At 37.6% G+C, this 16,159-nt stretch overlaps 1 pseudogene; it reads left to right on the forward strand.

Annotated features, from left to right (window-relative positions):
* The first annotated feature begins 4,624 nt into the window (after positions 1 to 4,624).
* LOC132643768 (uncharacterized) lies at positions 4,625 to 15,984 on the forward strand (annotated as a pseudogene).
* The last annotated feature ends 175 nt before the right edge of the window (positions 15,985 to 16,159 follow it).

Genomic DNA, 16,159 nt, shown 5'->3' on the forward strand with positions numbered 1-16,159 from the left:
AATTATTTGATACAACTATAAATTTATATAAAAAATTCACGATTTTATTAAAGGAAGGGTCGTTCGCACAAATTCCTTTGGTTGCTCTTTAATTTTTGCCCCTCAAACTTGTGGTCTTTATTTTTTGCCCGTAAGCACTTTTAATGCAACATAACTTAAATTTCGCTCTGCGTAGTTTACGTCTGGCTTCGACAGATATCCACACAAGTTATGTCGGAAAAAGGCAAAACTTTCAGCAACCAACATAATCTGAAAAATACCATACAACTTGGGCTGCATAACTTAATTCGTATAGAACTTATGTTGAGCAAGACAAAAGTTTAATTTCCGAATATAAAAGTATTATACTCCCTCCATTTCAATTTATATGAACCCATTTGACTTGGCATAACATTTAAGAAAGAGGGAAGATTTTTGAAACTTGTGGTTCAAAATAAGCCTTGAAAATTTGTGTGGCTGTAAATCATTCATAAAGTGAATTTGTTCTCAAGTTAGGAAAACAATCATTCATTTTGACACGGATTAAAAAAAAAATAGGTTCAAACAAATTGAAATAGAGGGAGTAAAACTTATGCTGAATTAAGCCGATCCGAATATTCTCATTAAATAAGCAGTAATGACGAAAATTAAAAACCACATAAATATGAGTGGGAAAAATAATAATTAAAGATCAGTGTGCGTTGGAAGGGCAAATCCATGCAATTAAACATGTGTCCCGTCAGATTCGGTTAGGTCGGTTTTATAAATAGCTGACACCTAATACTTCGAACACATCACCTTCCCTCAATATATACTACTACACTTCATTTCACTTTCATTCAAAAACCTCAAATCTTGAAAATCAATGGCCAAAAGTCTAATCCAAAATCAAATCAAACTCAAATTGTGATGTGCAATTCACAGAAGGAGAAACCAAAATGGAAGATGAAATTGCCTTCCAAACATAACAAATTATTCAGAATAATATCAGATATGTAAGGTTACTACTCTTTAATTTGTATTTTGATTAGTCTCTCAGAAAATAATATACAAGAATTCTGATCATGCAATATTTTTCTAAAACTCTGATGAATTGGGTTTCAAAAAAAAAAAAAAAAAAAAAAAATTCTAGAAGTTCAGTTTAATTCTGTTTTGAAAAATTCTAGTGTTGCATCTCTCTATGTTAATGTATTTATCAGGTTTTTGGAATTCTTAAGTTTTGTCTAATATATCTATGGACTATATATGCATCTGTAACTTACTTTTAAATTTTCAGTGAGTGAAGGTTTGATATTGGAGTTAATCTATTCAGAAGCTAAATTAGAGTATGGAATGATAATAAATAAATTTGTTATAATGCCTTTCTACTAAGTGTGCTAGTTTTTCTTTTTGAAATTTTAATAACTCTTTGCGCGGACCTGAGTAATTTGACGGGCACTTGCTGGATCCCACCAACATAGTGTGCTAGAATTTGTATAGTCCTAAAACATGTACTCAAAGGGAAAGACAAAGTTAAACAAGAAATAAAGAACTTCTATCATCCTTTGTGATTTCTAACGATGAATTAATTACTCATTCAGTGGCATTTTCTAACGAGGAAATAATTACTCATTCAATGATGATCGTTTATTGGAATTGGGACCGAAGGAGTGTTACAAAGATCCTTTCCTCTCCTTAAATTAGTAGTATAGATAAATAGTCTAGAGTACATACTTTCCGAGAAGAATTCTATGTTTCTCCAAATGCACATTCAGCTGTGAAGCAATGATGTTGACCTGTAAATATTTTAAAACATCTTCTAGTTGTGAACCTTTAATACACATTTCTTTTAGCGATAGAAAAGCACATGACAAAGTTATGAGTTCACCCTAGCTCTTGTTTAACGAAATCATTGTATATGTCCTGAATTTCTTGATCGATTTTGAGCAAAATCGATTGACATATCCGATACGGATCCCACACCCATGCCGTGTCGACTTTGGTGGGGCACCGAAAGTGAAGAGTTCGCATAACATAACTGGCATCTACTAGGATATTATCAATTGCGAGATATTGTCAACAAAAGTTTAAGAGAATGTTTGCATTCAATAGGCATAACGTTGGTACCGGCTTTAAATATATTTCCCATAGAAGAATGTCGGAAAAGTAAAACAATTCTTTTTGCGTGACTTGGTTACCATAAAATATTAAAATTAACAGCATATCAAACAATAATGATGTATGGCTGTTTGGAGATTGTATTAAATGGTTCTTTAGTTGTAATACGAAGGATCAGATTGTGACTCCTGCCGGATGACAACTTTCTGTAATTGAAGTATGGAGAAGGAAATTTAGTAAATGAACCCTTCTTAGATGTATCCCACGAGTTTTATATTTTTCTCAACTTAATAATGTTGCCATCTCATGTATTCGGTGTGAGAGAGATACTCTTTTCCGTGGAACTTCTACTTCTAAAACTCAAATGATAGATAATTGAAGAACGTATTAGTCTTTTGGTTTCTCTTATAACATGAGCTATTCTAACTGAGGCAAGTCATTCTAACCTTGCAGGAATTAACAATACGACCTACTTGAGTGGCTCTGACCAACTGCTTGGTTAGCTCTTACAGCGACCTAGCGACCCAACTTTATTGACTGGATGAGTGTACAACTGAATCGGCTGGGTAAGGAATGCGTAATGGCATGAGAGTTTGTGAAGTAAAAGTCCCCTGCTGCATTGGATCATCCAAAACAGAGGAGTAGTCGTGCTAATGAAACCAACAATATTATGATTTACCACTATAAATGACATATTCTTATTTGCCAAGACCAAACATATGATCTGGGAATAGGTCTTCTAGATCAAAGATGTTGTCGTCCTTGCTGCTAGGATTTGAACTGGGGTAATAAGTTCCACTGCCACAAGTGCCAGGAATTGATGGTAATTGCACGGAATCGACAGAACAACCTCCCTCGAGAGCTCCCACGGTGCTCTCAAAACCATTCTTAGTGCCACTGCTAGCAGCTGTACAACCATGGACTCCAATAAGATCAGCAATTGATAATGGCAAACTTGCAGTGTTTACGATAGGACCAACTTGAGTGGCTCCAACTGACTGCTTGCTCATTAGCTCTTCCAGCGACCCAACTTTATTCACCGGATGACTTTATTCACTGGATGAGTGTACATTTCGGTCCCCCACCAGCAATAGATGGTTGCAAGCTAAGTGATAGAGACGTCCTAGTGTCAACACCATGCCACGCTCCAGAGGGCACCTCTGCCAGTACATTGATAAGGTCTTCTATACCTAGCAGGAACTCATCGACGTTGTGAAATGAACTATTCAACTCACTACCAACAATGAATTTCTCGGGGTTAACAACTGATGGTCCTTCGATAGCATAGTTGGTAACTGGCCCTGGTATAGATATCATCCCTGTGTCAAGCTTCAGTCACATTGTCGGTGTTTGGCCATTGTAATTGTCCTCCACAAGGTCCTTTCAACTTGTCAAAATTTTGTTCTTGTGAAGGTTCAGTAATATCAGCAGCATCCACACTAGTGATATCATGAATGCTTCATCTCTTCTTCACCTTATTAACGTCATTTAATCGACTGAAGAACTTTTGGGCATGGCTAGCCACCTGTGTTGTTGTTCTAGATAACACTCAGTTCGTCGATATACTCCGTCAATCACCTTTGCCAACTGAGGTAAGTCATCCAAACCGCTAAGGACTTGTATGTCAGACCTAGACTATTCCGGACCTCTAACTTAATCCTCTTCGTAACTTTTTATTTCAGGATATTATACCCAATGACCTGAGAAAGGTGGTCTTGAACTTTTGACCCCTATTTTCCCATGGGCAAACCTTCAAAGTCAAAAGTGAAAACTTATTGAACTTGAAGTTTTGCCTATAGGGCAAGCGAGTCAAAAGTTCAAGAACAACCACTCTAAGATTATTCGTTTAAATCAACCTTTTCATTTCGAAGGTCAAGATTGCTGGGAAACTAAGAAAATTTCTTGGCATTTTGATCATATTCAAGTTTTTCATCTCTTTTGGTTAATCTTTTGAAACAGGATTTACAATTTGTCAGCTTCTAATTGGTGCATTATGCGGTGTCCATTTTTTGAGTGCCCATATTTGATGTTTCTACAACATTGTTCTTCCACAAGAGACTTTGTGGAAGTTATTCACCTTTTCGAATTACTTGAAAACATTTTTCTCTCCGGAGAACCAAATCTTTAAGTTCTTTAATTGTTAAAATGGGGACTTTGTTCTGCCAAAGATAGTAACATAAGTTGAAAAGGGGATAAGATCTCTTAATTCTATGCTCTTTTTGGACACGATGTAGTAGGGACTTGTAGGTCCTATTCCTAAGTACAGAACTATCTGGTCAAATTCTTATTATTTAGCTCATCATTAATATCCTTTTTCGTATTCTTTTTTACCTTTGCAGAGCTAGTTCATTTATCGAATATTTACTGTTTACTTTTGCTTTAAATGGTTGAAAACCTTAAAAAACATATAGTATAAAGTATCTAAATACAGGAATAACATTCACCAAAATAATTTTTTTCCAGAAAGTCATTTATTACTGTATTAGTCTTGCTTAGTTAGCCAATGCCCATATCTCAGTCTTATATTTCTGTGAAATAGATAGATTAAAGAAGTAGGCGTATTGCTGCCATTCTTTCTCTTAACCAAGTTATATATACGCCAAGTATTTATGCTGGTCTTTGTCTATATATAGAAATCCGTTTTGGGAAAACTCTTCAAAAAATATGCAATAGCACCTCCTGGACTAAGGGGGAAAACAAGCATTTGAGACTGGCTGGCTGTTTATTCTGAAGATAGCGATCTTCTGATGAAGATTGCAGAAGCAGTCCCTCGGAAATCTCTTTTCTAAATTGTCCAGCATTACGATGACCTTGTTGAAGATGTCCCTCGGAAAATTTGTTCCAGCCGTAGAAGTAGATTATCTGGAGCAGAGATATAACGGCGAAAAGGGATTGCTGGACTGTAGAGGAACACAGGTGAGGCTTTCCTTGCATATTTTGTAATTACCATGTTAGTTTGCTTTGGAACATCAGAATAAATTGATGATTATCTAATTTCTACAATAATGTGTTTCTTGGTAGTTGAATAAGTTGCAATTTTTGCAATAAGGATTTAAAAGTTGCTTCTTTACTAAGTTCTTTGCAACAAAATGCTTCTCCTTTCCTGTTATTTTTTGAGATTCAATAATTCTGTCAATTTGGACCAAAAGAATTTATTGAAGCCGTGTTTTTCTTTAATCCTAACCAAAACCATTTCTGATTATTCGTATGTGCAAATGTGTAGTAGATCTACGTTAATTGGGTCTGAAATTTTTGAATACGAACGTGCTCCTCAGAAAAATTGGTCTGAAAATATGGAATAAAGCCCCTCTACTTAAGTTAGTAATTCCTTCAATTTTCTTTTAGTTTTTTTTTCCTCCGGAAAATCTAAATGCAGTGCTTGTTTTTCTGTGTATGTTCGTCTTTTTCATAGAATAGTGGAGTACAGCTTGATATCAGTGCTGTAACGTAAGTTTTGCTTTATCGATATAATTGTTATTTGCAAACAGATGAGTGATGTACTATATAAGGACAAGGTACTATAGACATCAGACTTACAAAGACTTTAATCTGACTCGTGCTGGAAACCCTTGTGAATTTACTGCTGACAAATGGTGATGTGAACAATATAGGTATATCGCCGCCAAGCTTCGTTCTTTTATAACTAAAATCCTCTAGTTCGATGTTGACAATAAATGATTATAGGTCAAATAGACTATAGTGCAAATTTATGTATTGAAAAAACTTTCCAGCATGCAATACTTATATTTCTCTTTCCTTTTCTTGGTGGAGAATGGGCTTGACTTAAAGGAAGAAAAAGAAAAGGTTATTAGACTTTACTTTGCTTCAACAGAGAGCATTCTACTGATTTCAGCAAAGCTCTACTTTTCTGTTAGAAACTACTATTCTATGTAAGTGTGTGAAATGAATGGCACCTTACTAGTCTATATTGTATTGTTTTGGCCAGGTGCAGGTGGCCAGTAATGATAAATGTATGCTGAAATAACACCGAACTTGGTAATTCGAACTTATTTGATGTGTTCATTGTATATAGATGGAAGTAAAATATGTCTATATAATCATAACAACCGTGAGTAGAATTTCAAAGATGCATAACAGAATCTGCTGATTGAGAGAATGCATTAGTTTTATGCAGATATTGTCTTGTTTCCGGATTAAATTCCAAGACTAGTAACTACTTTTTATCTTCTTTCCTTTCTTAGATTGTTTCTCATGGGGTTGGAGAAATATGGCACAGGTGACCTGCGGAGCATATCGAGGAACTGTGTATTATCTAGAATACCAACACAGATGGTAAGCCATGCGCAGAAGTTCTTCAGTCGATTAAATGATGTTAATAAGGTGAAGAAGTGAAGAAGCATTCATGATATCACTAGTGTGGATACTGCTGATATTACTGAACCTTCACAAGGACAGAATTCTGACAAGTTGAAAGGATCTTGTGGAGGACAATTACAATGGCCAAGCACCGACTATGTGACTGAATCTTTTGACACAGGGATGGTATCTTTACCAGGGCCAGTTACCAACGATGCTATTGAAGGACCATCAGCTGTTAACCCCGAGAAATCCCTGTTGGTGGTGAGTTTAATAGTTCATTTCCCATCGTGGATGAGTTCCTGCAAGGTATAGAAGACACAATCAATATACCAGCAGAGGGTACCTTAGGAGCGTGGCGTGAGGTTGTGTCACGCCCCGAACCATGGCCTGGACGTAACACGACACTCGGTGCCTGACTGCATGTGACCGAGCGAACCACCTGGCTTGCTGAACTATCATGAGGCATACATGAGCGGAAATATAACGTGAATGCATGATGAGCCTTTATAAAACGTGATGAGTTATAATACTTAATAAAAATACTTGTTTAAACATGAGTGCGGAAATAAATGAATGAGCCAAAAATGGCTAGACGACTCTGAATGTCTGACATAACATAACTGACTTGCCTAGTCTATGAAACCTCTATCATGAGTCTGACTGGAAAACATAATTACTGGGACAAGGCCCCCAGCATACCTTTACATGCAAAACTAAATAGAGAGATACAATGTTTAAACCCCGAATGAGGTGGGGCTCACCAATAAACTGGTACGAGCAAATCCTACTGATCAGAAGCGTCGTTCTGTAAATCCGTACCTGCATCGTGAAATACAGGCCCCCGGGCAATAAAAGGGGACGTCAGCACATTGAATGTACTGGTATGTAAAGCAAGCGGAAGAAACAACATGGGACATAGGATAACATGATAAGAACTGAAACTGAAAACTTGGACATGAACATGAGCATGAGTACATAAACATGAAATTGAAACTGAAACTGAGTACTGGAACTGAACATAAACATGAGTACTGTAAGCATGAGATAATCTGTAATAATCTGTAAAAAATCTGTAATAGTCTGTAATAATCTGTAATAGTCTGTAATAATCTGTAATAATCTGTAATAGTCTGTAATAATCTGTAATAGTCTGTAATAATCTGTAATACCGACATGAACCACCACGGGGAGAAACGTGGAGTCTGATCTCTGCCCGATCAGCTAAGCTATCTCGTACCTTGCCGGGGCACGAGACATGAATCTGACATGAATGGATCCAAATCCCTCAATGGGGAAAATATGAAGGAATCGTCCTAACTGGGCGGAGCGATTCTTATCCTACGTTGGCATACGTAGTTTCAGGCTATCTGAGCCTTCTCGGTATTAATACAACTCCCGAACATGAAAATAATATAGTTGGCTAAGAAGCCCATGACTTTCGTGAATTAACTTGTACTTGTCTTATGATCATGATTTCACGAAATAACTTGTAAACATGGTTTCATGAAATAGCTTGTAAATATGGTTTCATGAAATAGCTTGTAAACATATTCTTGATTTATGAATAATACAATAGTTCATAATCATATATTTGTAATTGACTTGAAAACATGCTTGTAACTTGCAAACTAAAGTCATTAAGTTTCATATGAACATAATGAGAACACATGAGGAAGAATTCATGATTCATGGATTCCGCTAGGGTTCGTAATAACCGTAATGGAAGATTAGGAATACAACAACGACTATAGATACAAAATTCATGTACATAAATACTTAAATACGGGCTACCAATATGTTGGATTTAGTGCCCTAAGATTTGAACTTCATGGATATCAAGGAAACGAAGCATGGGGAAGAACATAGAGATTCCCTCATGTGGATGGAAGTTCTACATACCTTAGTTGCTCCAAAACTTGAATTAAAGACTTGGATTTTGAAAAAGATTTCCTAAATCTTGATTCTTGAATCTTGAGATGGGTTTTCTTGAAAACCCTAGATTAGGAATGATTATTTCTTGTTTAGATTACAAGGATATATGTTAGAATTGAGTTGGAATAATTGGAATGGACTTACCTTGGTGTTCTTGATGTTGGAGGAGAGTAGGAGGTCGCTCTAGGGTTTGAGGGAATGAAAAATAATGACTTGAACTGATATAAACGAACATATAATGTTTTGGAAAATGCAGTTTACGTCCAGCACTGTGCTGGCCGTATTTCAAGTTTACGGGCCGTAAACTGCAATACGGTCCGTATTCTGCCATATGGACTGCACTGCCTCTCTTCAGTAAAATGGCCATAACTCTTTGCACAGATGTCCGTTTGACCCCCGTAAGATACCGTTGGAAAGGTATTTCAATGCTCTACAACTTTCATCAAGGAAGTTTTCCCAAATTCCAAACACGTTTTGAAATACGGGCCGTAAAGTGAAATACGGTCCGTATTTAACCATATGACCTCAAAATGTCAAATTCCAGAATGTTCAGAAATTCTTGGTTTCAGTTTACGGGCACTGTTCATGGTCGTAAATTGAAATACGACCACTGTTCATGGGCGTAAACCACCATATCACAACTTAACGGAAAAATTTCAATTCCCACATTCTTTATCTGATGTTCTAAGTCTAGGATCGTGGTCAAAACTTTCATTAAAAGTACGGGGTGTTACAATATCTCCCCTTTGGGATCATTCGTCCTCGAATGATGGGTCATGGTTAAGGATATGGCTGGACATGGCTTGAATACATGAACATGAATGAAAGACGACATAAAACATAAGAGCTTGACATGGTTACGTGGGGGCATGATCATGGAACATAAGAACTGAATGGATGATTACATGGAAACATGGATACTGGAGCTTGAGACATGAAACATGAGCACTAGATACATGACATGAGCATGAAACATGAGACATAACATGACATGGGGCATGGAAATTGACATGACATAGTCTCATGAAAACGTCAGTGCCTAAACATGAGACATGAATAGAGAATATATGAACTTGAACGTGAAACGTGAGGTATGAATACATAAGAGACATTATAACCCTTCTCCAAAATGTCATTAAGCCATCATTAATTCGATACTCGTAATTCTTGCCCGACATACAACATATACCTTGCTTTCCTTAACAACTTTCGTCTCCTACCACAAATGTCTTTGAAATCTCATTTAGAGTCATTAATTCTTACTCGTCAACATGTCGTATACGTCATACCCTTCGTGGGTCTATTCGCAGTATGCTAACGGGGAAATTTCCAAGGTGTAACATTCTTCCCCCCCCCCCCCCCCCCCCATTTTTTTTTTTTGGAGAATTCGTCCTCGAATGTTAAACATTCGGGATTCTACAAAAATTTTGCCAGAGTTTCCCCTGTAATATGGCACTACCAACCTGTCACAACAACTTATAACATCATTTCCTCACAGGGCTACATCACAATAGCACTATAAATTGGCCACACACGACCAAAAGCGTGAAAGTAAAGCTTGCATACCTCAAAATCTTGGTGTTTCATCATAAATATCTTCTGCGGGCTGAAACAAGTACGGGTACATGGATTTCACATCCTTCTCGGTTTCCTATGTAGCTTCCTCAACTTTCTGACTCCTCCACAGGACTTTTACTGAGGCTACTTCCTTAGTTCTCAACTTGCGAACTTGACGATCAAGAATGGCTATGGGGATCTCCTCATAGGTGAGGTCATACTTAACTGTTATAGCATTAGCAAGAACAACCAACGATGGGTCTCCTATACACTTCCTCAACATGGATACATAAAACACTGTACAACAGCCAAATCTTGTGGCAACTTAAGTTCATAAGCTACTAGTCCGACCTTTCGTAGAATTCTATAAGGTCCAATATATCTGGGACTGAGCTTCCCTTTCTTGCCAAATCTCATAACACCCTTCATAGGTGAGACTTTAAGGAACACCTAATCATCAACTGAAAATTCTAAGTTCCCTTCGCCTTACATCTGTATATGACTTCTGGTGACTCTGAGCCGTTTCAACGCTCCTGTATTAACTTGACTTTCTCTATATCCTGATAAACTAAAATCTGGTCCTAGCAACTCTGCTTTACCAACTTCGAACCAACCAATTGGTGATCTACACCTTTGCTCAAAAAGGGTTTCAAATGGTGCCATACCAATACTAGCATGATAATCTTCTTCTCCCTTTTTTTTTTTTTTTTGCAAACTCCATAAGAGACAGGTGGTCATCCCAATTACCATTGAAATAAAGGACACATGGTTACTGAACTGAATGAATACAAGATTACTAAACTGCTGAGATACTAAATTGAATGTCTATTGAACTGACTGACGACTGGGCTGACTGAATACTGAGCTAATTAAATACTGGATTAGCTGAATACTGAGCTGACTGAATATTGGATTAGCTGAATACTGAACTGGCATGAATACGTGAGTACTAAACTGATATCTGAGTATTGAACTAACATGAATATTATAACAGAGATCTGAATAACGTATCTGTCTGACCATTTGTCTGAGGATGAAAAGCTGTGCTAAGGTTCACCTCTGTACCCAATCCTTTCTGAAAGGATTTTCAGAAGTTCGCTGTGAACTGAGCACCAACTCTGAAATAATGGACACTGTGATCCCATACAATCTAGCAATTTCATTAACATATGACTTGGTATAATCTTCTGTTCAATCTGGGGTCTTAACTGGCAATAAGTGCGCTGACTTTGTAAGTCTGTCCACAATCACCCAAATTAAATCATGCCTCATAGCTGAACGAGGTAGACCTGATACAAAGTCCATATTGATCATTTCCCCTTTCCAGACAGGAATATCAATATTCTGAGCCAAGCCACCTGGCCTCTGGTGTTCGGCTTTCACCTGCTGACAGTTCAGGCACTTAGCTACAAAATCTGCCACATTCTTCTTCATGTCGTTCCACCAGTGAATCTCCTTGAGATCATGATACATCTTCGTGGAACTTGGGTGAATGGAATACCTAGAGTTGTGAGCTTCTAACATGATTCTCTCTCTCTGAGCCCATCAACATCTGGAACGCATAATCAGCCTTGATATCTCAAGGTACCATTATCTCCCTCCTTCTCAAAAGCTAAGGCTTTCTATTCGTGAATCCTTTTTTTTTTCATCTGCAGCAAGTAGGAATCACCAAACTGCTTCTCTCTAACTTCGATGACTAAGGAGGAATAAGCCATGTTCTGAGCAACAACTCCACCTACTTCGGAGCCTGAAAGTCGAATTCCTAGCTTGGATAAGCGGTGAACTTCTTTCACCATATTTATCTTATCTGTCTAAATCATGAGCCATACTTCCCATACTTTATTTTAGATACTTCCTAAAATACTCATAGTACTGTTGTGCGCTAAGTCTATGACTAGCACCTTAAGGATTAGAGTCTCGTGCAATGGCACTATCCTTGTGACACATATCTGGGCATAATCTTATAGCTTTTCTGTGATCGTCTAATCGATAATAATTGAACTTGACATGATTTGCTCGACGATCATTCTACTCATTTCGGGTTAGGCATATTCCCTATGGAGACTATCCCGTTATGCCAACCTAACTGAACTGAGGTTCTTCATATATCATACTAACCCTTGGGGTCTTCAATTATCTCACTGGACTTACTGGCGATTTATGCATCTCCCCCTTAGACCAAGGCTAACATCTCATAATTATAAATTATTCTCTTTTGATAGGATTTCAATTAACATTCCTTATCTTCTGTAATTCCTTTGTACTCTACAACACTGATTTTTATATTATTTTTTTTTTACTCACATCGGAGCAATTCCTCATGGGGAAAAACAAAATTTACTTACATGAACGGGTTGCTACTGTATTCATAACTGGCATACTCCATCTTAACGACTTAACTCTGCTCACACTTGTAAATCTTAGGAAAACCTCTTTTGACAACTCTTAAAGGCTATTCTTCTGTAGTTTGCTCTCTTACAACTTTAGCTGATTTCTTCTTCCACTAATCACTCTATTCTGAACTTAACTTAAGCCTTTGTTTTCTCACACACATTCGGATGTATCCGAACTGTCACCCACACAAGGTGTTCATCTAAATAGGAAATCAAATCTTATTTCTCAAAGTCAGTTGCACTCGTAACTTAGTCAAATCTTATCATTACTGTTGACATGACTTTTCCAGACATATTACGAACTTATATCTCGTTCTCCTTCTATTTCTAGGAAAATTTTGGCAGAGTTTCCTCTGTATTTATTACTATCCCAAAACCTGCACGCAGGAAATACCAACAACGCCTCGCAAGGCCAACATGTATACATATATATATCATAGCATAGCATAGCCACACAGGGCTCCCAATTTCAACAACAGTATAAAAATGATGAACTTACCTCATATGTCCAACTCAAACTGTACTTGTTACACTTTTCTGTTTATGTTCCCTTTCAATCTTTAACTGCAGATAGAGTGGGTCCTGATGCCCTCCGGTAGAAAACTGTGTGCCACTACTTCCTTGAGATCCTCCATGACTTACCTTTTTCCTGTTGACTTAGCTCCTTTTCTAATTTCTCTGATATTCTCTCCCTGTTGTATTTCATTCTTCTTTCTCAAGAATATCATTATCATTCAACATACCATTCATTCCACTACACCCCTTCTTGGGCAACTTACATTGTATTCCACTTTCAATAGCACTTGAAGCCTCATTCGTTACCAGTAAGTACTGCACAATTGTACCCTCTATGGGTAAACATCCTTACTTGGACCTTGAATTACTTGTTCATCTCTTGCGCATTCGAAACGTCCGTAATTCGAGAAGAAGAGAAGTTACTTATCGCTCTAAGCTTCATGGCACGATCTAGAGTAGAAAGAAATGAAACAATCCTGAATGTCTTGGTGGTCAACTGTTTATATGTATGGGGCCCTCACACATATAAAAGTGACCCCACTGGACACGGTTTCATAGACTCCCTAAAGACACTTGAACCTAGGCTCTGATACCAAGTTTTGTCACGCCCCGAACCATGGCCTGGACGTAACACGGCACTCGGTGCCTGACTGCATGTGACCGAGCGAACCACCTGGCTTGCTGAACTATCATGAGGCATACATGAGCGGAAATATAACGTGAATGCATGATGAGCCTTTATAAAACGTGATGAGTCATAATACTTAATAAAAATACTTGTTTAAACATGAGTGCGGAAATAACATGAATGAGCCAAAAATGGCTAGACGACTCTGAATGTCTGACATAACATAACTGACTTGCCTAGTCTATGAAACCTCTATCATGAGTCTGACTGGAAAACATAATTACTGGGACAAGGCCCCAGCATACCTTTACATGCAAAACTAAATAGAGAGATACAATGTTTAAACCCCGAATGAGGTGGGGCTCACCAATAAACTGGTACGAGCAAATCCTACTGATCAGAAGCGTCGTTCTGTAAATCCGTACCTGCATCGTGAAATACAGGCCCCCGGGCAATAAAAGGGGACGTCAGCACATTGAATGTACTGGTATGTAAAGCAAGCGGAAGAAACAACATGGGACATAGGATAACATGATAAGAACTGAAACTGAAAACTTGGACATGAACATGAGCATGAGTACATAAACATGAAATTGAAACTGAAACTGAGTACTGGAACTGAACATAAACATGAGTACTGTAAGCATGAGATAATCTGTAATAATCTGTAAAAAATCTGTAATAGTCTGTAATAATCTGTAATAGTCTGTAATAATCTGTAATAATCTGTAATAGTCTGTAATAATCTGTAATAGTCTGTAATAATCTGTAATACCGACATGAACCACCACGGGGAGAAACGTGGAGTCTGATCTCTGCCCGATCAGCTAAGCTATCTCGTACCTTGCCGGGGCACGAGACATGAATCTGACATGAATGGATCCAAATCCCTCAATGGGGAAAATATGAAGGAATCGTCCTAACTGGGCGGAGCGATTCTTATCCTACGTTGGCATACGTAGTTTCAGGCTATCTGAGCCTTCTCGGTATTAATACAACTCCCGAACATGAAAATAATATAGTTGGCTAAGAAGCCCATGACTTTCGTGAATTAACTTGTACTTGTCTTATGATCATGATTTCACGAAATAACTTGTAAACATGGTTTCATGAAATAGCTTGTAAATATGGTTTCATGAAATAGCTTGTAAACATATTCTTGATTTATGAATAATACAATAGTTCATAATCATATATTTGTAATTGACTTGAAAACATGCTTGTAACTTGCAAACTAAAGTCATTAAGTTTCATATGAACATAATGAGAACACATGAGGAAGAATTCATGATTCATGGATTCCGCTAGGGTTCGTAATAACCGTAATGGAAGATTAGGAATACAACAACGACTATAGATACAAAATTCATGTACATAAATACTTAAATACGGGCTACCAATATGTTGGATTTAGTGCCCTAAGATTTGAACTTCATGGATATCAAGGAAACGAAGCATGGGGAAGAACATAGAGATTCCCTCATGTGGATGGAAGTTCTACATACCTTAGTTGCTCCAAAACTTGAATTAAAGACTTGAATTTTGAAAAAGATTTCCTAAATCTTGATTCTTGAATCTTGAGATGGGTTTTCTTGAAAACCCTAGATTAGGAATGATTATTTCTTGTTTAGATTACAAGGATATATGTTAGAATTGAGTTGGAATAATTGGAATGGACTTACCTTGGTGTTCTTGATGTTGGAGGAGAGTAGGAGGTCGCTCTAGGGTTTGAGGGAATGAAAAATAATGACTTGAACTGATATAAACGAACATATAATGTTTTGGAAAATGCAGTTTACGTCCAGCACTGTGCTGGCCGTATTTCAAGTTTACGGGCCGTAAACTGCAATACGGTCCGTATTCTGCCATATGGACTGCACTGCCTCTCTTCAGTAAAATGGCCATAACTCTTTGCACAGATGTCCGTTTGACCCCCGTAAGATACCGTTGGAAAGGTATTTCAATGCTCTACAACTTTCATCAAGGAAGTTTTCCCAAATTCCAAACACGTTTTGAAATACGGGCCGTAAAGTGAAATACGGTCCGTATTTAACCATATGACCTCAAAATGTCAAATTCCAGAATGTTCAGAAATTCTTGGTTTCAGTTTACGGGCACTGTTCATGGTCGTAAATTGAAATACGACCACTGTTCATGGGCGTAAACTACCATATCACAACTTAACGGAAAAATTTCAATTCCCACATTCTTTATCTGATGTTCTAAGTCTAGGATCGTGGTCAAAACTTTCATTAAAAGTACGGGGTGTTACAGGTTGACACTAGGACATCTCCATCACTTAGCTTGCAACCATCTATCGCTGGTGGTGGGACCGGAATGTACAATCATTCAGTCAATAAGGTTGGGTCGCTTGAGTCGGTGGAAGAGCTAATGAACAAGCCGTTGGTAGGAGCCACTCAAGTAGGTCCTATAATTAACACTGCAAGTATGCATTATCAATTGCTGATCATATTGGAGTCCATGGTTGTACAGCTTCTATCAATGGAGCTAAGAATGGTTTTAAAAGCACCGCGGGAGCTCCCGTGGGAGCTTTTTCTATAAATTCCATGCAATAACCATCAATTCCTGGCACTAGTGGCGGTGCAACTTATTATCCCAGTTCAAATCTTAGCAAATGATGATAACGTCTTTGATCTGGAAGACCTACTCCTAGATCATATAATTGGTTTTGGCAAATAAGAATCTATCCTTTATAGTGGTAAATCATAATCTGTAG

Source organism: Lycium barbarum, chromosome 6 (assembly GCF_019175385.1).
Source record: "Lycium barbarum isolate Lr01 chromosome 6, ASM1917538v2, whole genome shotgun sequence".
NCBI classification, from domain to species: domain Eukaryota; kingdom Viridiplantae; phylum Streptophyta; class Magnoliopsida; order Solanales; family Solanaceae; genus Lycium; species Lycium barbarum.